This window comes from Coenobita brevimanus, chromosome 34, assembly GCF_032717465.1.
Source record: "Coenobita brevimanus isolate Jiangsu-jjx chromosome 34, ASM3271746v2, whole genome shotgun sequence".
In the NCBI taxonomy this organism is placed as follows: Eukaryota; Metazoa; Arthropoda; class Malacostraca; order Decapoda; family Coenobitidae; genus Coenobita; species Coenobita brevimanus.
In genome coordinates this window covers 9,933,565-9,960,959 of record NC_136987.1, presented here as the reverse complement: position 1 = coordinate 9,960,959, position 27,395 = coordinate 9,933,565, and the positions used below count along the sequence as shown (strand labels likewise).

The 27,395-nt window shown below is 44.1% G+C and overlaps 1 protein-coding gene across 2 annotated transcripts in view; it reads right to left on the bottom strand.

Annotated features, from left to right (window-relative positions):
* The window catches only part of LOC145396068 (UDP-glucose 4-epimerase-like), a 258,329-nt gene that overhangs the window by 180,349 nt on the left and 50,585 nt on the right, over positions 1 to 27,395 (bottom strand). The gene's annotated exons all lie outside the window — the stretch shown is intronic.

The following is a 27,395-nucleotide window of genomic DNA, read 5'->3' as shown; positions in this document are numbered from 1 at the left end:
AGTCACCCATATCAGGAAAGGAAAAGAAGACCAGTTGACTGCAGAAACTAAAGTGGTACTACAGTGCTCATTGTGGCTGGCAAAGTTCTTGCTCACATTCTCCTGATGCATATCCGGGACCATCTGCAAAAGCTTCAGAGGCCTAAGCAATCCGGATTCACACCCAAGAAGTCTATTGTTGACCGTATCCTACCTCTTCATGTTCTTGTGGAACACCGTCTTGAGTTTCGACAAGGTCTGCCAGCAGTCTACATGGACTGACTCAGTAAACTGGGAGGTACTATGAGAACTCCCGTGAACCTGTGGGATCCCCTCAGAGATAATCTGACTGATTGCTGGCTAATACTCAAACACTGAGAGTGATGCCAAGTATGGGGTAGAACATCTGAATTCTTCCCAGTAAGTCCTGGTGTAAGACAGGGATGTGCACTTGCCCCCAACACTTTTCAACACATGTATGGATAGGGTACTAGACCAGGCTGTGAGTCAAAGTCACTGCTGGGTCTCAACTGGCAATTTCAGGATTACCAACACTGACTTAACTGATGATGCACCTATCCTAGCGGAGTTGCTGGAGATACTACTGAGTGCCCTCAAGGAATTTCACAAGAATGCAAAGCCATTAAGATTAAAGGTCTCTTGGACCAAGACCAAGGTCCAGGAATTTGGTGGCTTGCTGGAAGAAGCAGTTCACTTTGTCCAAGCATGTGGGGAGGATACAGAGTTTTGGAAAGAATCACTTATCTTGGTAGTGTAGTTGTCAAGGGGGGAAGTGGAAATAAGAATCAATTGCAAATAAATCGCTGGTTGTCATAAAGGAATCAACTTATGAAATCAAGTCATAAGTTTTTACTTTATTCTGGCTTACTTCACCGATTCTCTAAAGACAAGAATTTCATAAGCTTTCTCAATAGTACACAGCGGAGACTAATCACTCACGAATGCTGAATTGTTGATACTGCTGGCCTCGGAGCATGTGTCCTTATCCCTGACAATTGATAACTAATACTAATAGCAATACTGTAAACAGATTCTTACTGGTGCTATCTCCTGGCTGGCACAACAGATTTATGAACTAATATGAAAGAACTGGCTTAACTACCACTCATGATTAATGTAAGAAGTTTGTGCAAACTAGGAGTAGCGAACGAAAGTATCCACAATGTGGAGAAATCAAACAAGATTACATTTCATCGAGCTCAAAGAGAAGAATCGTAAATTTATTAATTACAACAAAGTAAATTTATGTTACAAGGGAACTTAAACATGCAAATTCAGAATACCAGGCAAAGTAAATTCACTCACTCATGAACTCAAACAACTACCTAATAATCTTGAGCCTACAAAACTTGGAAAGAAAATACTGGTCAGTGGAGAAAACGGAGTTGTGGCTGTGAATAGACCGGGCGGCTCAGCTAATAGAGGCACTAAAATTCGCACTGCTGACGTCTACTGCTGCCGATCACCAACTCGATGGGGAGATGCGGGGATCACAAAACTGCTAGAGACTGTAGCTGCTAAGATAGGGTCTTGCTTCTCTGCACTGCTCACGACATCCTCTTCCTGTGACAGGTCTACACCAACTAACTAATGTTCTTACGTCAGCCTCAAAGTGAATACGATAATACCTTGATATATGATACCCCTAGATGTGATACCCCAGCTTAGCGATAGAGGTACAAATACCACCACACTCCAATACCTGATGGGCGAGCCCTGGTTTAATGATGGGCCCTCAGATGCCGCACCCACAGACAATGGGCCAAAATTTTGAATTTCATGCCTTCCCGCGGCCAGCTGAGACCGCCCGCCTCCCAGGATGCACAGAAATGTTCGCGCAAGACCCACAGCCATCACTCACCATGCACTCACCCATATCGCTCTTCTCGCACCAGCCATCTCAGAGTGAGGATCTCCCTTATGCTTGCCCACCACGCACCATGTTGCACCACCAACGTTACACAAGTTGCTGTCGTAGTTCATCGTAACTATGTCCAAGCAGTGATACTAATCATGTGTGGAGTGCAATATTGTGTGATTTTGGGCCCAAATAAGTGTGATTATGTCTGGTTAGGGTGCTGCACGTGGTGGGGCTAGTGGTGGTGCTAGTGAAGGCCCTAGTTGTGGTGGAAAGCGGCCTGCTAGTGGTGGTGTTGGTGATGTTTCCGTGAAGTGTGTGCGTAAGACTGTCACTAGAGGTGAAATTAGAAATTCTTAAGCGCCACGACAAAGGCGAAGGTGCATGTGCTATCGCCTCGGCTCTCCATCTGGCCCAGTCGGCTGTCTCCACCACCATAAAGAAGAAGGAGGCCATTGACGCTGCTGCTGGGGAGGTTGTAACCTTATCTGCCTCCTGTATCACCTGCCAGGGAGAGCCTGCGATGGAGGAGCTGGAGTGGGTGCTCCACACATGGGTGGAAGAGCAGAACCAGCGCAAGGCATCCATGAGCCAGGCGATAATATGCACTAAGGCTCTCTCGCTCTGGGACGAATTCAAGGTCAGGCGGGATCTGGATGAAAGTGAGACCTTTAAAGCGAGCCATGGGTGGTCTGACCAGTTCAAGAGGTGTAAAAACCTCCACCACATGAAGATGTATGGTGAGGTGGCGAGTGCAAATATGGTGGCGGGCAGAATTGTTTCCTGACAAGCTGAAATGCTTCATCGCAGAGGGTGGCTATGGTGTGAAGCAGGTCTTGAATTTTGACGAGACTGGGCTCTTTTGGAAGAAAATGTCCTCCAAGACTTATCTTGCAACGGAGAAAAGGTATACGCCAGAATTCAAGGCCTCGAAGGACTGGCTGACACTGAGTCCAGGGGGCAACGCCGAGAGCAACCTCAAGTTGAAACCACTCCTAGTCTACCACGCCAAGAACCCCAGGGCTTTAGTGGGGTATGTTAAAGAGAACCTTGGGGTTATCTGGAAGTCGAACAAGAAGGTTTCGTTGCCTTCACATATCTGTTTGTCCTATTTCCACTCGTACCTCTCTCTTGTGCTGAAGAGGTATGCATCATGTGAAAATTTTGAGAACAGATTTCTTGTAGTGGTGGATAACATGCCTAGCCACCCTCCCATGATGAAGGAATGGGCCAGCAATATTGAGGTGGTGTTCTTGCCCCCAAACACCACATCTTTGTTGCAGCCGATGGACCAAGAGGTGATCGCAACCTTTATGGCTTACTACCTCTGCCGCACAATGAAGCAGTAGGTAAAGGTCTGCGACAGTGATGACAAGACAACAGTGCAACAGTTTTGGAAGAGGTACAACATATGCCACGACTTTGGGAATATTACTGTTGTGTGGGACAAGGTTAGCCAGGCGACGATGAACGGTGTATGGTGGAAGCTGTGGCCAGAGTGCATGCACTCCTTCACCGGCTTCCCCGAGGGCGTGCAACTTCTGCCTGTCGAGCGTGTGAAGCAGGACATAGTCGAATTGTCACACGAGGCAGGTTTCGGGGAGGTCGACAAGGATGACGTGGAGGAGGTTCTCGAGAACCACAAGGAGGAGCTCAGCAACAAGGAGCTCCCCAATATGGAGATCCAGCGGGCATACCAGGAGCCAGAGGAGGAGGAGGTTGTACCTGAGGTCCGAGCTCTGAACATCAAAATCCTGAAGGACATGCTAAAGATGCTGGATGAGATAACTAACCTAATGCAAACACAGAACCCCTTCCCAGGACAAAGCAGGGACACAGCTAATTAGCTCGAGGAAGGGATGAAAATCTACAGGACCATGCTGGAGGAGAAGAAGAGGGCGGCCAGGCAGACTACGATCACAGCCTTCTTCAAGCAGGCCCCCACCAAGCCAGCATGTCACACAGGATTTGCCCAGCCCTTGATGAGCAGAGTATCTCCCAGGCCTTCAACCAGCAGAGCACCTCCCCAGCCTTCACCCAGCAAAGCATCTCCCCAGCCTTCACCCAGCAGAGCATCTCCCCAGCCTTCAACCAGCAGAGCATCTCCCCAACCTTCAATCAACAGGGAAACACCGAGAGACACCTCCCACCGAGGACGTGCTCGGCCCATTGTGCTGGACCTAACCTCCAGTCGACTGCCATCTCCCGTGTCACCTGTGTCTCCACTAAGGCACTCTGCCACTCCATCGCTGCCTTCCTTGTCCTGGCCTTAATCTCCCACACCACCTCGGCCACTGTCTCTGTCTCCCTCGCCACAACGAAAGCCACGGCAACTGATCCCATCGCTACCCCACCATTCATCACAGAGGTCTCCCTCGCCACCTCACCAGCCATCGCAGCTGTCTCCCTCACCACCTCCTGTGTGATCACATCGCACTCCATTGCCACCCCTAGAGCCATCGCATCGCACCTCATCACCATCGCCTGAGCCAGCGCATTGCACCTCATCACCATCGCCTGAGCCAGCGCATCACACCCCATCGCCTCTGCCTGAGTCATCACATCGCATGCCATCGCCTCCACCTGGGTCATAGCATTGCACTCCGTCACCACCCCCCTCTGACCCTCCCCTGGAGATCAGGTTTGAGGGCTTTGAGGAGGAAGACTGAGTGTTGGGAAGCATGTCCCCTAGCCTCGGGGGGGGGGATAGCAAGGATGATGACCAGGACCGGACATGGACTTACAAGAAGTAAGTGATGAGAGGTGTTTGATATTTTCTATCCTTATGATTTTCAGGCTTTACTTGTTGCTTTTAGTGAATTATTTACAGGTGTTAGGCTTGGGTTAGCTTCCCTGACAGCTGTTACGCCATTTAGACTGCCTTTTTAAACCTGTTTTTGGGCTCATCTGGATGTGTCTTGGATTTGGTTTGGGGGGAAACACAAGGCTGGTAAATGGTTCACACTGAAATACTGTACATGTTAAAAGTACCCTGATATACGATCCCCCGCTTAACGATGGGGTTTTACCTAACCAATTAGATCGTTAAACCAGGGTATGCCTGTACATGATCACCAGATGCAGGCGTGGCATAACTTAATGGCTAGAGAGAGAAGGCAGAGGAACGATAATTACACTAGAAACATCGCTCAGTGAAACGTACTGTCTATACATAAAGACAGTCACTCTTGATACATGACAAATGTTATGGAAAACTCTGTTTCAAATTTTAGTGCAAATGCAAGCAGTTACCTGACTGAGCAAAATTCTAGGGGGATTCAGTATTGTTCAAGAGTTCCCATAATAAAATACAATGTCACGAACTGCCATAATAATACGATCGCATGAATTCATGACAGTAGTGGGGTCCACAACAACGGTACATCAGACAGCGAGATCTTGCATTGGATTGGTCTGGCCTACGGGGTTATGGTTTCACTCAATTCAGGTGTCTGGCGCTGTTGTTATTTATGTAGGAGGAAGAAAGTTTGCATCTTCAAGGAGCTGGTGCTCCCTGTCTTACTTTATGGCTGTGAGACATGGCCACTAAACAGTGACTTGAAGCAGCGAATTGACTCCTTTAGTACTAATTGTCTTTGGAGGATCATGGGATATCACTGGTACAACTGGATACGTAATGAACGACTACTCCGTGAGACTGAATTGAACCTTATTACTCACACAAAGTCAATGCCAACTTCAGCTATATGGGCATGTGGCCTGCTTTCCTGAGGCTGATCCTGCTCACAGGGTGATCTCTGAATGAGTAAACGCAGGGTGGAGTAGGCCAAGAGGAAGGTCACGTAACTCATGGCTGGAGCAGGTCGACCACTCCTGTTGGGAGATACTTATAGGGGTAAGAGTCTCTGCCTGGAGAGTTGCACAAAGGGACCTGTGTGGGTGGAGTCGAAAGATGGGTGAGGCTATGCACAAAGGGACCTGTGTGGGTGGAGTCGAAAGATGGGTGAGGCTATGCACAAAGGGACCTGTGTGGGTGGAGTTGAAAGATGGGTGAGGCTATGCACCCCGTGGCATTTCCCCCTTCTTGCTTGACTGACTGATTTCCTGTCAGCCACTTTTTATTACTCTTCTTTCCATTCCAGGTGGCTCTACACTGAGTGACAAGCTGAATGGTTTCCTGTAACCTAGGAAACTACTGTATTTACAACACTGGATGATGACCACAGAACCAAATAATGAGGTGATGTAGAACCAACTACAGTGCCCATTAGCTGGATGGAAAGACACAAATGTGGCATCCCCCCAGGAATCACACCTTTACACACTTTCCCACACCTAGCTGTCATAAGGCACTGTCTGCCACAAGGAAATCGGTTCACTGCATGGGATGGCCCTGCAGAGGTAGCTGCTTGCCTGTGGTTGATGGGGCTCCTCAGCCAGACTGACTGGAGTTGCTCAACAACAACTTCTAGGGTACCTGGGTCACTAGTGATTGCACAATGACACTCTTCTGGGTGAATAGAGTCCATAGCATCACTAAAGGATGAAGACAAAAGCACCTGATCTGGCCTGAAGAAAGGCATCTACTTGTGTTTCTTCACACCAGTATCTCCTTTGCTGTCAATAGTTTTTTTTTTCAAAAACTGTGTTGATGATGTGTCAAGTCTTTCACATTGGTGGTCAGGTGTTAAGGGTGAACTTATGTTACTTTTCCCGCCAGTGAGTCATTTCAGTAGTGGCTGGAAGCTTTGTCGGTACATCTCTCCCTCCCACTTATTTAAAATTATGAGTCTGACTCTGGGCAAAGGCTTCAGGGCCTATCCCAAGGCCCAGCAGTCCTATGCACTTCCACATGTCACCACTTTAGCACTAACATCCACCATCCATATTGAATACTGTACATACTAGGGCTGTCTCATACAGGACTGGTGTACTGGTATTAGTGGGGGTGTTTTTACGACATGCCAGCGGTCTTCTGGTAGATCAGTAAAGTCTGCTTTTAAGAAATTCAAATCCATAAACTGTTCCCTGCCCCACCTGGGATTCTATCCTAGGTACATTAGGACTGCAGGCCACCTCTCTACCAATTAGCCATCACCTTGCTCTGAACCCACTCTCAACTGAGACACAAACATTGTCCTTTAACAGGGGGTGGAGAAACAGCTTCCTGAGAAGCTCTGGGAACAAAATATTATTGCTGCAGCTGGCACCATGATTTTCTATCTTGAAATTGGTCACACTATCAGATTATGTTTCTCTTACACTACATACAATGAGACATCTAGTGACTGAGTAAAGTGTGTGGCATTTGGTGACAGCCAGACGAATTCTGTGCTGTACTCCTCAGAAACTGAGCAACTCATAGGCAGTGTGGGACCTCAAGTTGTCTATTAAAAATGCTTTTATACCAGGAAGACTTCTTGTGTGGGAAAAAATGATAGTCTTGATCCACTATGCGAACAAGATGTGCTCAAACCATCCACTCATGCTGCTATTATATTTAGCACCAGTTCTACAGCACATTCTGTAACATGGTGCCCCCTTTGGCCCATTAACTGACCAGTCCTGATAAAGGTTTTGTGCCTCGTAGACCACAAAGGGTGGTAGAAGTGTGCCATCTACTGTAAAACACAACATGACATACTGGGGACTTTGTGTGTTCAGGACAATACCACAGTGCTTTGCTCCCTTGCTGAATACTTTATGTAGTTCTATACTCCAAGACAATCAGTCAGAACAGTTCTATCACAGATGAATACTGGAAATAGGTTTTTTTGTTCTGGCTGTATCTTGTCATGATACTCTGAAACTATTTCCACACTTACTTCTGCCTGATCATGCTTTATATTGTTTAGCTATCCTTTTGAGGCTTGTGTAGCTGATTCATGTCCACTGTGCACTGCATTTGTGGTATCTTGTAGAGTCTCTTCTTCTTCAGCATCTTGCTTCAGCTAGTATAACAGAACCTGAAGGCCAAAGCCATGTATAAGAAATACCACTGATAAGCCATGAATAAGTGCTACAGTAAGTAAACAAGCACAATTAAATTTTAAAATTTTGCACTGTTGTATCAGCACTGTACCAAAATGTGGTCAATATCGCCCCTTCTTACCAGAGATATTCCATGCTTAAGACATGGAAACTTGCAAAAGCTGGTAAAAAACATGCATTACATAACTTATTTAACATAGGGTACTTACAAGTGGTTAACTTTACCCCTCCCACCCAGATAATGTTTTATCCCCAAGTTGCTTATACACTCCTAGCGTACTGATACCAGATTAAATTTTTTAAATCCACAGATGCATGATGAGGTCAATTTAATTCTGTGTCATTCTTTTTCTCTGATAATTTTGCTTCTTCTTCCCACCAGATTTTTTCCATGTGACTTTCAAGAGTAAGACAGGCTGGAAGTGAAGTTAGCAGGGGAGTGAAAGAAAAAAATGGTAAATTACTAGAGGAGAAGGGAGAAAAAGTGAGCAGATGGAGAGAACACTTTAAGGAATTGTTGAACATAAAGGATGGAAGTAATGCGAGTATAAGTGGCTGGGGAATGGCTGGGAGAAGGAGGGAGGTGAGAAGACAGGAAGAAATCAGTACGGTAGGATAGAAGTTGTGGAAGCAATGAAGAAAGTTAAATTGGGGAAAGCCCCAGGAATTGATGGAGTGTGTTGTGAAATACTGAAGAATGGGGGAGAGATAGTAGTAGAATGGAAGTGGAAAATGTGAAGATTGGCCTAGGAGGAAGGTAGAGTCCCGGAGGATTGGAAGTCAGGTATAATTATTCCCTTGTAAAAAGAAAAAGGGGAAAAAGAAGTGTGTGGTAATCATAGGGGCATCTGTCTTCTTAGTATAACAGGAAAAGCGTATGGTAGGATACTTACTGACAGAGTTAGAGAAAGAACAGAGGAATTAGTTGGAGAAGAACAGGGAGGCTTCAGGAAGGGAAGAGGTTGTGAAGATCAGATATTCATTCTTAGATCTTTAGTGGAAAAGTTTCTAGAGAAGAGAAAAAGAAGTTGTATGCAGCTTTCATGGATTTGGAGAAAGCACATGACGGTGGATAGACAAGGATTGTGGAAAGTATTAAGAATATATGGAGTAGATGGGAAGTTGTTGAATGCTGTGAAGAGTATGTATGATGGTGCTAAGGCTGCAGTGCGTGTGGATGGTGAACTGAATGAATTTTTCTCTTTCAAAGTTGGGTTGAAACAGGGATGTGCCATGTCTCCATGGTTGTTCAATCTGTACATGGATGGGGTAATAAAAGAGGTACAAGGTAGGGCAGTGGATGCTGGAGTGGCCCTGGTGAGAGAGGGTAGTGTTTGGAAACTCTCTGTACTGTTGTTTGCAGATGATACTGTGTTGTTGAGTGAAGAAGAAGGAGAGCTGCTAGGCTTGGTGGATGAGTTTGGAAGAGTGTGTAAGAAACAGAATCTAAAGGTGAATGTAGGGAAGAATAAAGTGATGGTCTTTGGGAGAGGTGAAGTCAGTGAATGTACAGCGAGGTTGGATGGTGAGGAATTGGAAAATGTGAGTACATTTAAGTACTTGCGTAGTGTGATGAGTAAGGATGGAGGTTTGGAGGGTGAAGCACTTGAAAGGGTACAGCAGGGAAGAAAGGTTGCTGGCTCCTTGAAAGCAGTGATAAGATGCAGGGAAATGAGCATGGAAGTGAAAAAGTTACTACATGACAGTATTGTGATACCAACTCTAACGTATGGAAGTGAAGCTTGGACGTTGTTGGAAGGACACAAGTCAAGAATGAGAGCAGTGGAACTGAGTTATTTAAGAGGAGCCTGTGGAGTCACATGGAGAGACAGGCTGACAAATGAGAATATAAAGGAGCGTTGTGGTGTGGATGTGGATGTGATAGGAAATGTTAGGAGGAATACACTGAGGTGGTTTGGCCATGTGGAGAGGATGGAGGGTGAAAGACTGACGAAGAGAGTGTCTGTGAGTGAGGTGGAGGGGGGATGAGGGAGGGGGGAGGCCGAGGATGAGATGGAAGGATGGGGTGGAGATGTATATGAGAGAGGGGGGGGTGAGTTGGGAGCAGGGCAGTGAAATGGCGGGGGACAGGGCGACTTGGAGGCGATTTGTTTGTGGCCACCAAGACCGGGATTGAGGTGTCTGGCAAAAGATTGATAGACAGAGAGATAGACTTTCAATATTATTCCATTGAGCATAATCTTGCAAAGTAGCTATCAAGTTTTTACTACTATATTTTTGTTTGACGGATACACAATGTTTATACAATTCTGCATGACTGGGGTCAAACAGACCCCAGTGCTTTTACTCATATTTTCTCTTCGTAATCATGTTAAATTCCTTCGATAATTTGTGCAAGTGTATATCTAAGTCAAAATCATACATTTATTCATGCACATGCACTACATGCACACACATACACACACATAAGAAAAGATCTGAATGAAGAAGAAAGAGAAGTTTTAAAATCATTAAAGGAAGAAGTAAAGGAAAAAAATGATAAGAGGACAGAGGAAGAATGTAATACTTTTTTTTGGAGAGTATTGGATATGAAAGTAAGGAAATGGTATTTAAGGAAATAGAAGTGAAGGAAACTAAGGGGGATGGTTGTGAAAGATCAGAAGTTGAGGAAGTGGTACGGACAGAGAGTAGGAGAGAAGAGGGTATTAATAATGTCAAAAATAATTTGAAGGTGATATATACTAATGTTGATGGTTTCATATCGACAAGGATCGAAATTAATGATTTCCTGAGAGAACATGAACCTGATGTCATGTGCATTGTAGAGACCAAATTAAGAGAAGATATTGATGTTCATTTGGGAGATGGTAAATACAAACTGTGGAGAAAAGACAGAAAAGAAAAAAAGGGAGGAGGAGTGATGATAGCAGTGAAGAACAACATAAATGTAGATACTGTGGAAATGGGAGAAGGCAGGGCTGAAGTGATATATATGAAATTAGAAACTGGTGAGAATGTTAAGAGAGATATGGCAGTAGTGTATGTTCCCCCAAAGATGAGAGCATGCAAGGATGACGAATACCATGAGATGTTGTCAGATATGGCTAGCTACTTGCAAAAAATAATTGAGAAAAGCAATAATATAATTTTGGTGGGTGACTTTAATTGTAAAGAGGTGAACTGGAGGGAATGGTACTCGGGAGGCGGCGAGGATTCGTGGGGTACTATGTTATTAAATATAATAATGAATAATGTGATGACGCAATGGGTCAAAGAAGAGAAACGGTTTCGAGGTGAGGACACACCAGCAAGGTTAGATTTACTGTTCACCAAAGAACCCGATGTAATAGAATCATTGGAATATCTCTGTCCTTTGGGAAAAAGTGATCACGTGGTCATTGAGTTCCAGATGGTAATAGGAAACGTCGAGCCAAGAGATGAGCTTCATAGACAGGGAAGATACAACTTTGGGAAAGCAAATTTTACAGGATTGAGAAACTTTTTTGAAAATGCGGATTGGAGAAAATTCAGAGAAACAAGAGAGATACAGAGGAAGTGGGATATCTTTCTAGACCTCTATAATTTGGAAGTGGAAAAATTTGTACCAAGAGTAAGAGGGAAAGAAAACAGGAAAAAGGAGTGGTTTAATAATAGAAGGTGGATGATAGCAAAAAAAGAGAGAGATAAGGCGTGGAACAATTGGAGAAAGAGAGGTAACGACAGAACAGAGGAAGAATATAAAAGAACAAGAAATGAATACACAAGAATACGTAGAGAAGAAGAAAGGAATTTTGAAAAAGGTATAATTGACAAATGCAAGGATGAACCCAAACTGTTTTGTAGATTTGTTAATGGCAAACTGAAACAAAAGGAAGGAATCACCAAGCTGAAAGTAGAAGGAGAGGTCTTTAAGGATGCGGCAATGCAAGCAGAAATAATGAACAAACGTTTCCAGTCAGTTTTCACTAAAGAAAAGGAGCTTGTGGAAGGGGAGGGAGTGATTAGAAATGTTCTGGTGATGAAAGATATAAAAGTGGAGGTACAGGAAGTGTATAAATTACTGGAAACTCAAGATGTAAGGAAAGCCCCAGGACCTGATGGAATTTCTAATTGGGTACTGAAGGAATGCAGAGAACAACTGGTGGATAAAATTCACAGCTTAATTGTATGCTCACTGGAAGAGGGGAAAGTGCCAAAAGAATGGAAGAGGGCAAATGTGGTACCAATTTACAAGGGAGGAAACAGGGAAGAACCCCTGAATTATAGACCAGTGTCTCTAACCAGCATGGTCGCAAAATTGTGTGAGAGAATCCTGAAAGACAAATGGATAAAATATCTGGAAGAGATGAATATTTTGGCTGAATGTCAGTTTGGATTCAGAAGTGGAAGGTCATGTGTTTCTAACTTGTTGAGCTTTTACTCAAGAGCGATTGATATGGTACAGGAGAGAGATGGTTGGGTGGATTGTGTGTACTTAGACTTAGAGAAGGCCTTTGACAAGGTACCTCATAAGAGACTAATGTGGAAACTAGAATATATAGGAGGACTAAAGGGGAAACTTCTGGAATGGATGAGAGACTTTTTGAGACACAGACAAATGAGGACAGTAATAAAGGAAAAGATGTCTGGATGAAGGGAAGTAACAAGTGGAGTCCCTCAAGGCTCAGAGTTGGCGCCAGTAATGTTCCTGATTTACGTAAATGATATGGTTGATGGAGTGAACAGTTATGCAAGTCTGTTTGCTGATGATGTAAAGATCTTGAGGAAGATAGAGGTTGAGGAGGATTGTAAAATACTGCAGGAGGATTTGGATAGGATACACAATTGGAGCCGGACGTGGGAAATGAAATTTAATGTAAAGAAATGTAAAATATTGGAAATGGGTAAAAGTACCAGGAGACCATCACTGAATTATTTTTTGGGTAATGAATTAATCACAAAAAGGAGGGAAGAGAAAGATTTGGGAGTGCTGGTCCAAGATAGTTTGTCACCAGAAAAGCACATTAACAAGATAGTTGGATAGACTTATAAACTCTTGACTAACATAAGAGTAGCATTTCATTATATGGATGAGGAAATGATGAAAAAATTGATAGTGGCCATGATCCGCCCCAGGTTAGAATATGCAGCGGTAGTGTGGTCCCCACACAAAAAGAAAGATATAAACAAGATTGAGAGAATACAAAGAACAGCAACCAAGATGGTCCCCAGTCTGACAGACCTGTCATACAGAGAGAGGCTGGAAAAACTGGATTTGCCTTCGTTAGAGGAAAGGAGAAAGAGGGGAGATGTGATTGCGGTGTTCAGGACCATGATAGGAGTAGATAAAATTGACAAAGAAGATCTGTTTGTATGGGATAAGAGAGCAACAAGAGGACATGGAATGAAATTGAAAAAGTCAAGCTGCTTGAAGGATATCAAGAAATATAGCTTTCCTTACAGAAGTATAGACGTATGGAATAGCCTGGACAAAGAGATCGTCCAGTCTAAAAACTTAAACGAGTTTAAAGTTAAATTCGACTTATTGAGAAACAGCAACGGAAACCCACGAGCATAGTACATTCCGTGTATATCACAATTAGGTATATTAGGTCAATACTTAAATATTTGGAACGACTTAGACAAAGAGGTGGTGCATGAGAAAAACATTCATGTGTGTAAAGGTAGACTTGATAAATGTGGATATGGAGACAGGACAACACAAGCATTGCTCAATTCCTGTATACTACAAATAGGTAAATACAAATAGGTAAATACATGCACATTCAAACATAAACTTCTTTTTTTTATGTAAGAAAGAAGGAACTAAAGGCCAAGAGCCCAGAAACTGTTCCTTCCAAGAAAAAAAACAAAAACGATACAAAAGAGAGTCTAATTCAAGATCCATTCATTTGAAGATGCCTGGACACACAGCATTTGAAAGACTGGAGATCACAGGAAGTAGGAAATACAGACAGAGGGAGACAACACCAGAGATGACCTGTTGCATAAATGAAGGACTGGAAGTAACGGTTAACTCTTGGATTTGAGAGTTGGGCAGAAAAGGGATGAGAGATTGTTGCTAGACAGGTGCAACGCGCCTGTTGTAGAGATGAAGGGATGAAGCAGACAGTTCAGAGGAGCAGTGACCATTGAAGTAGTGATAGAAAAGAGATAAAGATGCAACAGTGTGGTGAAGAGACAGAAGTTGAAGGGGGGCAGTAAGAGGAGGAGGGTTAATGAGACGAAAAGCCTTTGACTCCGCCCTATTGAGAAGAGCTGTTTGTGGAGAGCCTCCCCACACATGAGAGTTGTACTCCACACAGGGATGAACAACACCCGGGTTTTCAAGAATAATCCCCCAGTATCCCTGCTTGTTGTACGAGGTGACTAAAAGGGTTGGCGGAGGGTTAGTACCCCATCCCGGAAAACAGCTAACTAAAAAGACGAACAAGAAGCCTAGGACAGGGACTGACCAAAAGATGACGACCAAGGACCGGACAATGGACATGGTATGGATCACAACATGGAATGTATCGGGTGCGAATGATGAGGTGAAAGAGAGAGAGATTGTCCAGGTGCTTCAGGGTGCGAAAGTGGATGTATGTGGAGTAACTGAAACTATATGGGGAGGAGAGAGTGTGAGAGAATGGGAGTATGGATGGGATATATGTGCAGGAGTAGGTGAGAATGAGACGGCAAAAGAAGGAGTGTGTATTGTTGTGAGTTAAAGATGGAAGAAGAACATAAGAGAGTATGGATCAGTTGGGTCAAGGATTGTGTGGGTAAGATTGAAAGTTGGAATACAAATGTGGGCAATTGTGTGCGTGTATGCACCAAAGCAAAACTGTGCAAGCAGAGTGAGAGAAGTGTTCTGGACAAATGTGAAAGCGTGCATGGAAAAGTTTGGAAGGAATGAGAGAGTGTGTATGATTGGTGATATAAATGGTAAAGTAGGGAATGTGAAGCTGGATGGAACAGTTGGTGAGTGGGGTGTGCCTGCTGAGATAGATAAGAATGGCAGTTCGTTAGTGGACATTTGTGCCGGGAGGGGGTTGGTGATAGCCAATACCCTCTTCAGGCAAAAAATGATCCACAGGTATACATGGCAAGTAATGAGAAGAGTGGGTGGTGAACTGAATGAAAGGAAGGCAATGACTGATTATAGGTGTGTGGATGAAAGGATGCGAAAATGTGTAATGGATGCAAGAACTTCCAGAGGCTGGGGGAGTGGACTCTCTGCCCACTACTTGGTGGTGGCCAGAATCAAGATCCAAGTAAGATGGAGAAATAGAAGGGAAGGACGGGAAGAAGGAGTAGTTGCAAGCAGAGTGGAAAGGTTACAAGACGATGAGAAAAAGGCAGAATATGAGAAAGAAGTGGAGGAACGTTTAGGTAAATATGAACTGGAGCAGATGGGGGATGTGGAAGGTGTGTGCAAGATATTCACAGCAGAAATATGTGCAGTAGACTGTAGCACCAGTCGAGCAGGGCAGTACTCCCGAGGTGGATGGAAAGCTGATGACAGGGAGTGCTGGAGCTCCCGTTTCATCAGCCCTCAGGACTAGTTCCTGACCATCCCCCTTTGCTGAACTTTTTCAGTGTCTCAGTTACACAGAGAGTAGGCCAGCATGCTCTCCAGTACAAATTTCTCTATCTATCTTCACCAAACTACATGCACAGTACACACTACACTTCCTATTCAAAATTTACCAAAATGGCGTCAATTCACCTAGCCTCGGAGTCCCCAGGGGGGGGGACCATAAATGCCCCCGCCATCTGCCCCTCTCCCGGTGACGACCCGAGGTGCCTGGAACCACTGTCTGACTCTCTTCTTCTTCATTTCTGCAACATTCGCGGCCTTTCATCTGTCTTTCGCTCTGTTGAGCACTTACCTCTCCTCCTCTAACCCTCACCTTCTTTTTCTAACGGAGACTCAGCTGTCTGAGGCAACTGACAGCAAACCCTTTTCTGTATCCTCCTACTTTCTCTATACTCATTTCAAAGCCAAAGGTGGCTGTTGTGTATACATACGCAACGACTTATCTTGCTCTCGTGTTCCTGAACTTGATTCTTCTGAATTCTCCACTCTCTGGCTTCGGCTTTCCTGTCATTCTCTGACTAAATATATCTGTGCTGTTTACTTATCCCCTAATTCTACTGACTATCAAAAATTCTTCGACTATCTTACTTCTACGATGGAACACATTCTGTCCATTTCTCCTTTCTCTGAAATCTCCATTCTTGGAGATTTCAATATTCCTACCACCTTTGGCTCTCCTCTCCTTTCACGGATCCACCTGGTGAACAAGCCTACATCTTTTCTATCCTTAATGACCTAGAGCAGCTTGTACAGCACCCCTACCCGTATCCCTGACCGCCTTGGAGAGAGCTCCAACATACTTGACCTCTTCCTCACAACTAATCCTTCTGCTTACTCTGTTAATCTTTTCTCTCCGTTGGGCTCCTCCGATCACAACCTTATTACCTTAACCTGTCCTATCGCTCCAGTACGGCCTGCGGACCCTCCAGGAAACGTCGTCTCTGGCATTTGGAGCTGCGGACTGGGAGGCCCTCAGGCAGTACTTCTTTGATTTTCCCTGGAATGATTATTGCTTCCATGGCCGGGAGCCATCTGAGTGTGCCTTGCGCATTACGGAGGTTATTCTCTCGGGCATGGAAGCATACATTCCTTTCTCATATCCTTTGACTAACGCAAGAAAGCCTTGGTTTAATCACGCTTGTTCTAATGCTGTCCGCAACAAGGAGAAGGCCTACAAAAGGTACCGGAGCCAACCCACCCCTGAATCCAATAATCTTTACGTTTCTGCCCGGAATCGTGCTAAGTCTGTTCTTCGCTCTACTAAAAATAATTTCATCCATACTAAATGCTCTCAACTCTCCAACTCGAATTCTTCCGCTCCTTCTGGCACCTTGCCAAAAATCTTTCTAACAACTTTACCTCATCATCCTTCCCTCCTCTTTTCTACTCTGATGGTTCTGTAGCTATTTCTTCTACTGATAAAGCAGATCTCTTCGCACAGACTTTCTCCTCCAATTCCACCTTAGACGATTCCGGTGCTGTTCCTCCATCACTTCCCCCCTCTGACTTCCTCATGGCTGACATTAAAATTTCTTCACTTGATGTATTTTCTGCCATTACTGGCCTCAGTACTAACAAGGCATATGGGCCTGATGGGGTCCCTCCTGTTGTTCTCAAAAACTGTGCTTCTGTGCTTACACCCTGCCTAGGCAAACTATTTCGCCTTTGTCTGTCAACTTGTACCTTTCCTTCTTGCTGGAAGTTTGCTCTCATTCAGCCAGTCCCAAAGAAGGGTGACCACTCCCAACCCTCCAACTATCGTCCAATTGCTTTAACGTCCTGTATTTCAAAAGTTTTCGAGTCAATTCTTAATAAAAAATTTTAAGGCATCTTTCCTATCACAACCTTCTTTCCGATCGTCAGTATGGGCTCCGTCAGGGACGCTCCACTGGCGATCTTCTCCTACCTTTCAGACTCCTGGTCATCCTCCTTTCGGGACTTTGGCGAAAGCTTTGCCATTGCACTTGACATCTCAAAGGCTTTCGATCGAGTCTGGCATAAATCTTTAATTTCCAAACTGCCCTCCTACGGTTTCTATCCTTCTATCTGTACCTTCATCGCTAGCTTCCTTTCTGGTCGTTCTATAGCTGCTGTCGTAGACGGCCATCGTTCTTCTCCTAGATCTATCAACAGTGGTGTTCCTCAGGGCTCTGTCCTATCACCAACTCTCTTCCTTTTATTCATCAATGATCTTCTAAGCTGTACATCTAACCCTATCCACTCATACGCTGATGACTCCACCCTTCACCTTTCCATTCGGTTCCATAACGCCCATCTCAACAGTTACTTCAAGAAACAAGGGATGAGGCTATGGCACACCTAATGTCTGACTTGGATCATATCTCTGACTGGGGTAAAAATAATATGGTTGTCTTTAATGCTTCTAAGACTCAGTTCTTACACCTATCAACCCGACAAAATCTTCCACAGGTATACCCACTAATGTTTAATAATATTCAGATTAATCCTGCATCATCCTTGAACATGCTTGGGGTTTCATTTACTCGGGACTTATCTTGGAAAGATCATATTACATCTCTTGTAAAATCTGCTTCCAAGAGATTGGGTGTGCTAAGCCGACTCCGCTCTTTCTTTACCCCTGCACAATTGTTGACTCTATACAGGGGTTTTATCCGCCCCTGTGAGTACAACTCTCATGTGTGGGGAGGCTCCCCACATACAGCTCTTCTCAATAGGGTGGAGTCAAAGGCTTTTCGTCTCATTAACTCTCCTCCTCTTACTGACTCCCTTCAACCTCTGTCTCTTCGCCGCACTGTTGCATCTTTATCTCTTTTCTATCGCTACTTTAATGGTCACTGCTCCTCTGAACTGTCTGCTTGCATTCCTCCACCTCCTGACGGGCGCGTAGCACCCGTCTGGCAGCAAACTCTCATCCCTTTTCTGTCCAACTCTCTAATGCAAGAGTTAACCGTTACTCCCAGTCTTTCATTCATGCAACAGGTCAGCTCTGGAACTGTCTCCCTCTGTCTGTATTTCCTCCTGCCTATGATCTCCAGTCTTTCAAACGCAGTGTGTCCAGGCATCTCAAAATGATCGGATCTTGAATTTGGCTCTCTATTGTATTTTGTTTTTCTCTTGGAGGGAACTGTTACTGCGGGCTCATGGCCTTTGGTTCCTTCTTCCTCGCATAAAAAAAAAAAAAAAAAAAAAAAAAAAGCATGTGATGTGGTGTGTGGGGTGAAGAGAAGACGGAGGGGGGGTGTAAGGAACAGTGTGGTGGAATGAAGAGGTGAGACAGGCTGTGGCACAAAAGAAGAAAGCATATAATGAATGGATGAGAAACAGGGGAATGGAAGAAGTTGAGTGGCAGAAGAGAGAGTTATATGTAGAAAGAAAGAGAGAGGTGAAAAGATTAGTAAGAGAGAGTAAGAGGAGAGTGGAAGAGGAATTTGGAAGGAACTTGAGTGTAATGTGAAGGGACTGTAAGAAAATGTTCTGGAAAGAGGTGAAGAGAGTAAGACAGGGTGGCAGTGAAGTTAGCAGGGGAGTGAAGGATAAAAATGGTAGATTACTAGTGGAGAAGGGAGAAAAAGTGAGCAGATGGAGAGAACACTTTAAGGAATTGTTGAACATACAAGATGGAAGTAATGCAAGTATAAGTGGCTGGGGAATGGCTGGGAGAAGGAGGGAGGTGAGAAGACAGGAAGAAATCAGTAGCATAGAAGTTGTGGAAGCAATGAAGAAAGTCAAATGGGGAATGCCCCAGGAATGGATGGAGTATGTGGTGAAATGCTGAAGCATGGGGGAGAGATACTTGTAGAATGGTTGTGGAAGATGTGCAGATTGGCCAGCGAGGAAGATAGGGTCCTGGAGGATTGGAAGTCAGGTATAATTATTCCCTTGTAAAAACAAAAAGGGGAAAAAGAAGTGTGTGGTAATCATAGGGGCATTTGTCTTCTTAGTGTAACGGGAAAAGTGTATGGTAGGATATTTATTGACAAAGTCAGAGAAAGAACAGAGGAATTAGTTGGAGAAGAACAGGGAGGCTTTAGGAAGGGAAGAGGTTGTGAAGATCAGATATTCATTCTTAGATCTTTAGTGGAAAAGTTTCTAGAGAAGGGAAAGAAGTTGTATGTGGCTTTCATGGATTTGGAGAAAGCATATGACAGGGTGGATAGACAAGGATTGTGGAAAGTATTAAGAATATGTGGAGTAGATGGGAAATTCTTGAATGCTGTGAAGAGTATGTATGATGGTGCTAAGGTTGCAGTGCATGCGGATGGCGAACTTAGTGAATTTTTCTCATTGAAGGTTGGATTGAAACAGAGATGTGTCATGTCTCCATGGTTGTTCAATCTGTATTTTGATGGGGTAATAAAAGAGGTACAAGGTAGGGCAGTGGATGTTGGAGTGGCCCTGGTGAGAGTGGGTAGTGTTTGTAAACTCCCTGTACTGTTGTTTGCAGATGATACTGTGTTGTTGAATGAAGACGAAGGGAAGCTGCAAAGCTTTGTGGATGAGTTTGGGAGTGTGTGTAAGAAATGGAATCTAAAGGTGAATGTAGGGAAGAGTAAAGTGATGGTCTTTGAGAGAGGTGAAATCAGTGAATGTACAGAGAAGTTAGATGGTGAGGAAATGGAAAATGTAAGTACGTTTAAGTACTTGGGTAGTGTGATGAGTAAGGATGGAAGTTTGGAGGGTGGTGTGCTTGAAAGGGTACAACAAGGAAGAATGGTTGCCATTTCCTTGAAAGCATTGATAAGAAACAGGAAAGTGAGCATGGAAGTGAAAAAGTTACTACAGGACAGTACTGTGATACCAACTCTAACGTATGGATGTGAAGCTCGGACTTTGTTGGAAGGACACAAGTCAAGAGTGAGAGCAGTGGAAATGAGTTATTTAAGAGGAGCCTGTACTGTAGAGTCACATGGAGAGACAGGCTGACAAATGAGGATATAAGGGAGCATTGTGATGTGGATGTGGATGTGATAGGAAGCATTAGGAGGAACACACTGAGGTGGTTTGGCCATGTGGAGAGGATGGAGGATGAGAGACTGATGAGGAGAGTGTATTTGAGTGAGGTGGAGGGGGAGGCCAAGGATGAGATGGAGGGATGGGGTGGAGAGGTGTATGAGAGAGGGGGGTGTGAGTTGGGAGCAGGGCAGTGAAATGGCGGGGGACAGGATGACGTGGAGGCAATTTGTTTGTTGCCATCTCATACGGGATTGAGGCATCAGGCAATAGATAGATAGATAAACAGAACTATGCAGGGGTGAAGAAGGTACGGAGTCAGCTTAGCACACCTAATCTCATGGAAGCAGGTTTTATACGAGATGCAATATGATCTCTCCAAGATAAGTGCCAAGTGAATGAAACCAAAAGCGTGTTGAAGGATGATGCAGAATTGAGCTCGATATTATAAAATATTAGTGGGTACTCCTGTGGAAGATTGTGTCGGGTTGATACACGTAAAAACTGAGTTTTTGATGCATTAAAAACAACCACCACCACTTCATGGTGGTCAGAATCAAGGTCCAAGTAAAATGGAGAAATAGAAGAACGGAATGACAGGAGAAAGAAGCAGATGCAAGGAGAGTGGACAGGTTACAAGAGGATGAGAAAAAGGCAGAATATAAGAGAGAAGTGGAGGAACGATTGGGTAAATATGAATTAGAGCAGATGGGGGACGTGGAAGGTGTGTGCAAGATATTCACAGAAGAAATATGTGAAGCATGTGAGGTGCTGTGTGGGGTCAAGAGAAGATGAAAGAGGGTGCAAGGAACAGCATGATGGAATGAAAAGGTGAGACAGGCTGTGGCACAAAAGAAGAAAGCATATAATGAATGGATGAGAAATAGGGGCATAGAAGATGTTGACAGACGGAAGAGAGAGTTACATGTAGCAGGGAAGAGAGAGGTGAAATGATTAGTAAAACAGAGTAAGAAGACAGTGGCTGCGGAATTTGGAAGGAATCTGAGTGTAAAGTGGAGGGAGTGTAAGAAAATGATCTGGAAAGAGGTAAAGATAGTTAGACAGGGTGGCAATGAAGTTAGCAGGGGAGTGAAAGATAAAAATGGTAGATTACTTGTGGTGCAGGGAGGAAAAAGTGAGCAGATGGAGAGATGAGTTATTTGAGACAAGCTTGTGGAGTCACATGGAGAGACAGACTGACAAATGAGGATGTCAAGGAGCATTATAGTGCGGATGTGGATGTGGTAGGAAGCGTTAGGAGAAACATAATGAGGTGGTCTGGCCATGTGGAGAGGATGGAGAGTGAAAGACTGATGAGGAGAGTGTATGTGAGTGAGCTGGAGGAGGAGAGAGGGAGGGGGAGGCCAAGGATGAGATAGAGGGATGGAGAGGTATATGAGAGAGGGAGCTGTGAATTGGGAGCAGGGGAGTGAAATGGCGGGGGACAGGGCGACTTGGAGGTGATTTGTTTGTGGCCACCCCGTATGGGATTAACCCTTTAACCGCGGGCACTGTTTTGACCAGACTGGCCCCCCCCCTGCGGGGGTTCCAGCCAAAATGTAAACAAACTTTAAACCTTTATAACTCTGCACAAAATAAATCTAGAGCGAAAAAATAAGGTACCACTAGAAAGTACTAACCTTCGGCTTTGCAATGATGTAGGTTTCATGATTTCGTTGACTATCACTGGACAGGCAGTGCCATTAGAAGTGAGCAATCTAAAATCACTATTTTTCGCCTCACACACCATTACCAAATGCCAACCTCATTCTGATAATAATACTATAAACATACATGAACACTGCACATACGATAAAAACTCACTCTGTGTTCACTGAGGCAGGTAAAAGGCACTGTAATCCGCACTTCACTGCCACATCAGCGCTGTTGTCACTCACAAAGCTGGACAGATACTGATGCGTGTTTAGTCAGTGGTGGGGTGGGGAGGCCCGGGGGGTGGGAGGAGGGAGGTGGGGGGTCGGCTGGAGTGAAAGAACTTAATAGCTACTCTCCCTTGAAACAATTGGCGTGCGGAAAAAACGCGCGGTATTCAAAATGTTCACAAACATTCCAGAATGACACCCGCGGTTTGGTCCAATTTTTGCAATGTCATTCTGGAATGACACCCACAGTTAAGGGGTTAAGGCATCTGGCAATAGACAGATAGACAGAAAAACAACAAGATTATTTTTACTCCAATCAGGGATACGAGCCAAGTCAGACATTAGGTGTGCCACAGCCTCATCCCTTGTTTGTTGAAGTAACTGCTGAGATGGATGTTGCAGGATCCGAATGGAAAGGTGAAGGGTGAAATCATCAGCATACAAGTGGATAGGGTTAGATGTACTGCATAAAAGATCATTCTTGAATAAAAGGAAGAGAGTTGGTGAGAGGACAGAGCCCTGAGGAACACCACTGTTGACAGACCTAGGAGAAGAACGATGGCCGTCTACAACAGCAACTATAGAATGACCAGAAAGGAAGCTATAGATGAAGGCACAGATAGAATGACACAAACCATAAGAGGGCAGTTTGGAAATTAAAGATTTATTCCAGACTCAATCAAAAGCCTTTGAGATGTCAAGTGCAATGGAAAAGCTTTAGCCAAAGTCCTGAAAGGAGGATGACCAGGAGTCTGAAAAGTAGGTGAGAAGATCGCCAGAGGAGCGTCCCAGACGGAACACATACTGACGATCAGAAAGAAGGTTGTGATAGGAAAGATGCTTTAAAATTTTTCTTTTAAGACTAGACTCAAAAACTTTTGAGATACAGGATGTTAAAGCAATTGGATGATAGTTAGAGGGTTGGGAATGGTCACTCATCTTTGGAACTGGTTGAATGAGAGCAAACTTCCAGCAAGATGGAAAGGTACAAATTGATAGACAAAGGCGAAAGTGTTTTCCTAGGCAGGGTGTAAGCACAGAAGCACAGTTCTTGAGGACAACAGGAGGGACCCCATCACGCCCATATGCCTTATTAGTGCTGAGGCCAGTGATGGCAGAAAATACATCAGCTGAAGAAATTTTAATGTCAGCCATGGGGAAGTCAGAGGGGGGAAGTGATGGAGGTACAGCACCGGGATCATCTAAGGTGGAATTGGAGGAGAAAGTCTGGGCGAAGAGATGCGCTTTATCAGTAGAAGAAATAGCTACAGATCCATCAGAGTAGAAAAGAGGAGGGAAGGATGATGAGGTAAAGTTGTTAGAAAGGTTTTTGTCAAGATGCCAGAAGGAGCGGGAAGAATTCGAGTTGGAGAGTTGAGAGCATTTAGTACGGATGAAATTATTTTTTGCAGAGCGAAGAACAGACTTAGTACGATTCCGGGCAGAAACATAAACGAGATGTGATTCAGGGGTGGGTTGTCTCTGGTACCTTTTATAGGTCCTCTCCTTGTTGCAGACAGCATTAGAACAACAATGATTAAACCAAGGCTTTCTTGCATTAGTCAAAGGATCTGAGAAGGGAATGTACGGTTCCATGCCCGAGAGAATGACCTCCGTAATGCGCAAGGCACACTCAGATGGCTCACGGCCAGGGAAGCAATAATCGTTCCAGGGAAAATCAAAGAAATACTGCCTGAGGGCCTCCCAATCCGCTGCTCCAGAGTGCCACAGTCGACATTTCTTTGGAGGGTCCACAGGCTGTACCGGAGCGATAGGACAGGTCAAGGTAATAAGGTTGTGATCGGAGGAGCCCAGTGGAGAGGAAAGATTAACAGTGTAAACAGAAGGATTAGTTGTAAGGAAGAGGTCAAGTATGTTGGAGCTCTCTCCAAGGCAGTCAGGGATACAGGTAGGGTGGTGTACAAGTTGCTCTAGGTCATTAACCCCTACACCGCGGGCTTGTTTACCAATGACTTGCGTGTGCCGCGGGGTTATTTGGGCTCCGCAGACTCTCAAAAAATATTTGCCAAAAATCAGTTATTAGTCCTAGAATAATAAAATTACATATGCTTATGGCACATACCTTCAGCTTTCTCCTGGAATGATTGTTGAGCCTTCGTCGGTTACCGTAGGACTTGTGGAGACCTCTGAAGTAGGGTAACGAAGTCTCCACTTTACACTTCCCGACAACCCGTAATATGATTACCACAGCCAGATACACTATAAACACTATTCTACAATTTTCAAGTAGTTTGGGATCCATACTAAAAAAAAAAAAACACTGTAAAAGCAATGGAAATTACGAGCGCGTCTGATCGTCGCACTGGCACTAGTTCGCTCTTGGTACTCTGTCATTTATTATTCATAAAACCCCTCACACTTTATATTTCTATTACTATATAACACTTATATATATCTACAGTCTTTATCCATAAGTTTCCTTCAGTAGTATTAGTTTATTGTCACCGTAGGGATTCAATTTCTTTCAGTAAAATACGTAGCATTCACTTTCTCGTCCTGTATACTGGCACTGAGAGTGAATGTCACTTTCATCTTCACTCTCATAACTCATAGCATTCAGACATGCTAGAGTGAAACTTTCACTTTCATTACTCCTAGGGTATATACTCGTATTCTTATAATACTACTCATTTACATTTCTATATACGTTCTCTATTTTATTTACGTTATTTACATTTCTATTTTATTTACACTGTGTTGTGCACTGTCACTTGAAATAACTTATACAGTAAAACTATTTTCCATTGTTCACGTATATTCACATTCATTACTTTCACTTGCTGTTTACACATTATTTACACATTATTTACAATTCCACTTGCACTGTTTTACTCAATAGAAAGATCGTAGTCACTCTTTTATCAATTGTCAGCCCTTTACCTCTTTCCACACGAGGTTTAGTAGGGGGTAAAGGTCACAGGGCCATTTGCATGGGGGTGAAAAAAGGCCTTGAAGTCAGCAAGAAGAAACATACGTACCCTCGCTTCGGAAGATGAGAGTAAACTGATAACGGAGGGCCAGCGTGGAGGCCTGCTTAGGGGTTATTCAGAGTTACCAATATTAGTTCTTGAAACAGCTAAGTCTAGCACTGATATGATTGGCAGGAAATCTAGACAATACATTATAAATTTGGTAGTTCCAGGTGAATGTAAATATCACTTAGACTTCTCCCTTCCCTCCTTACATGTATATTTATTACGAAAATAGATTAGAGGCCTACTTAGGAGATATATATTCAGAGCTACCAATGTTAGATTTTGAAACAGCTTTGTCTAGCACTGAGATGATTGGCAGGAAATCTAGACAATACATTATAAATTAGGTAGTTCCAGGTGAATGTAAATATCACTTAGGCTTCTCCCTTCCCTCCTTACATGTATATTTATTACGAAAATAGATTATACGGCATATTTCAAGGGGAAAAAAACAGCGAAAATTAGCAAACGAGTGCACGTGAGGTGTTGTCAGGTGATAATTAGCCAATTCCAGGTGTATGGCACTCTCACTTACCTTATTTATTTCTTGTATATATTATTTGGTATAAGAATAGGACATAGGGCTTATTTCAATGGATGAAATCAGTGAAAAATTCCAGGGAAGATTTACTTAGCGTAGCACGGCCGGGCAGGCGAGAGGATTGGGTAATGGAGGGGGGGTAGGGAGGGGAGTCAAGAACGGGGAGAAATGGCTAAATTGTCAACAATGGATGGGAGTACAGATGAGATTAGGAGTGCTGACTAGTGTTGGACATTGGCAGTACTGATAGATGATACAAGCCCCCACTTGGAAGCCCGGGTGAATTCAAAATAACACAGAATCACAAAAGCGACGCCCCGCGGTATGATCCCTTGCTCCCAAGCGTCACGAAAGTGACGCCCCGCGGTTAAGGGGTTAAGGCCAGAAAAGACGTAGGCTTGTTCACCAGGTGGATCAATGAAAGGAGAGGAGAGCCGAAGGTGATGGTGAACGCTGAAATCTCCTAGCATGGAGATTTCAGAGAAAGGAGAAATGGATAGAATGTGTTCCATCATAGAAGTAAGATAGTCGAAGAATTTTTCATAGTCGGTAATTAGGAGATAAGTAAACAGCACAGATATATTTAGTAAGAGAATTACAAGAAAGCCGAAGCCAGAGAGTAGAGAATTCAGAAAAATCAAGTTCAGGAACACAAGAGCAAGATACGTCGTTGCAGACATATACTGTACACAACAGCCACCTTTGGCTTTGAAATGAATATAGGGAGAGTAGAAGGAAACAGAAAAGGGTTTACTGTCAGTTGCCTCAGACAGCTGAGTCTCTGTCAGGAAGAGAAGGTGAGGTTTAGAGGAGGTGTTCGACAGAGAGAAAGTTTGAGGAAAGCTCGCGGATGTTGAAGAAATGAAGAAGAAGTGAGTCAGATAGTGGTTCCAGGCATCTTGCTGAGTCATCACCAGGAGAGGGGCAGATGGTGGGGGAATTTATGGTCCCACCCCCCCTGGGGACTCCGAGGCCTGATTGAATAACGCCATTTTTCTTTTATAATTTTGAAAAGGAAGTGTAGTGTGTACTGTGCATGTAGTTACATGAGTACATACACAAATCACTGAACTGGGTATGAACCTTAGTGAATCACATCGTGTTTCAAGGATGCAACAGCAAGAGGCCTCAGGCAGTCAGGATCCATTCGAAACTGACAGAAAAAGAGCCAGATGTGCATTTTGTCCACGAATCAACAACAAGAAAAGTAGCCAGAAGTGTGCACTGTGCATTTTTTAAGCATATTTTCTCTTCGTAATCATGTTAAACTGTTTTGATAATTTGTGCATATATATATCCACGTCAAATTCATGTACCCGCACTACATCCATACACATACAAACATGCATACATTCAAACATACACATGCTGTTGGCGTGGGTGTGTGAATGCGAGAAGCCGAGGTGTCCACGTGCGAGTTGAGATGTCTTGTCGTCATTTGTAATGTAAAATGTCGTCATGTAAGACAAGGTGTCATATGCAGGTGTGGGCATGTGCTGTGTGATTCGTCTTGTCTGGTAAAGTTACATGGTGGCATGAAGGGCAGCAGTACATGAATAGAGTTCGATGAGAGCTGGTGTGTGGCGTCGTATACAGAATTTTCCAGTGAGGCAAAGCTGCAGCACAAACTGGCATTGTCTTTTGCTACAACTATGCCTAGACAAAGAATTACAAATGGTGCTGCAGTACG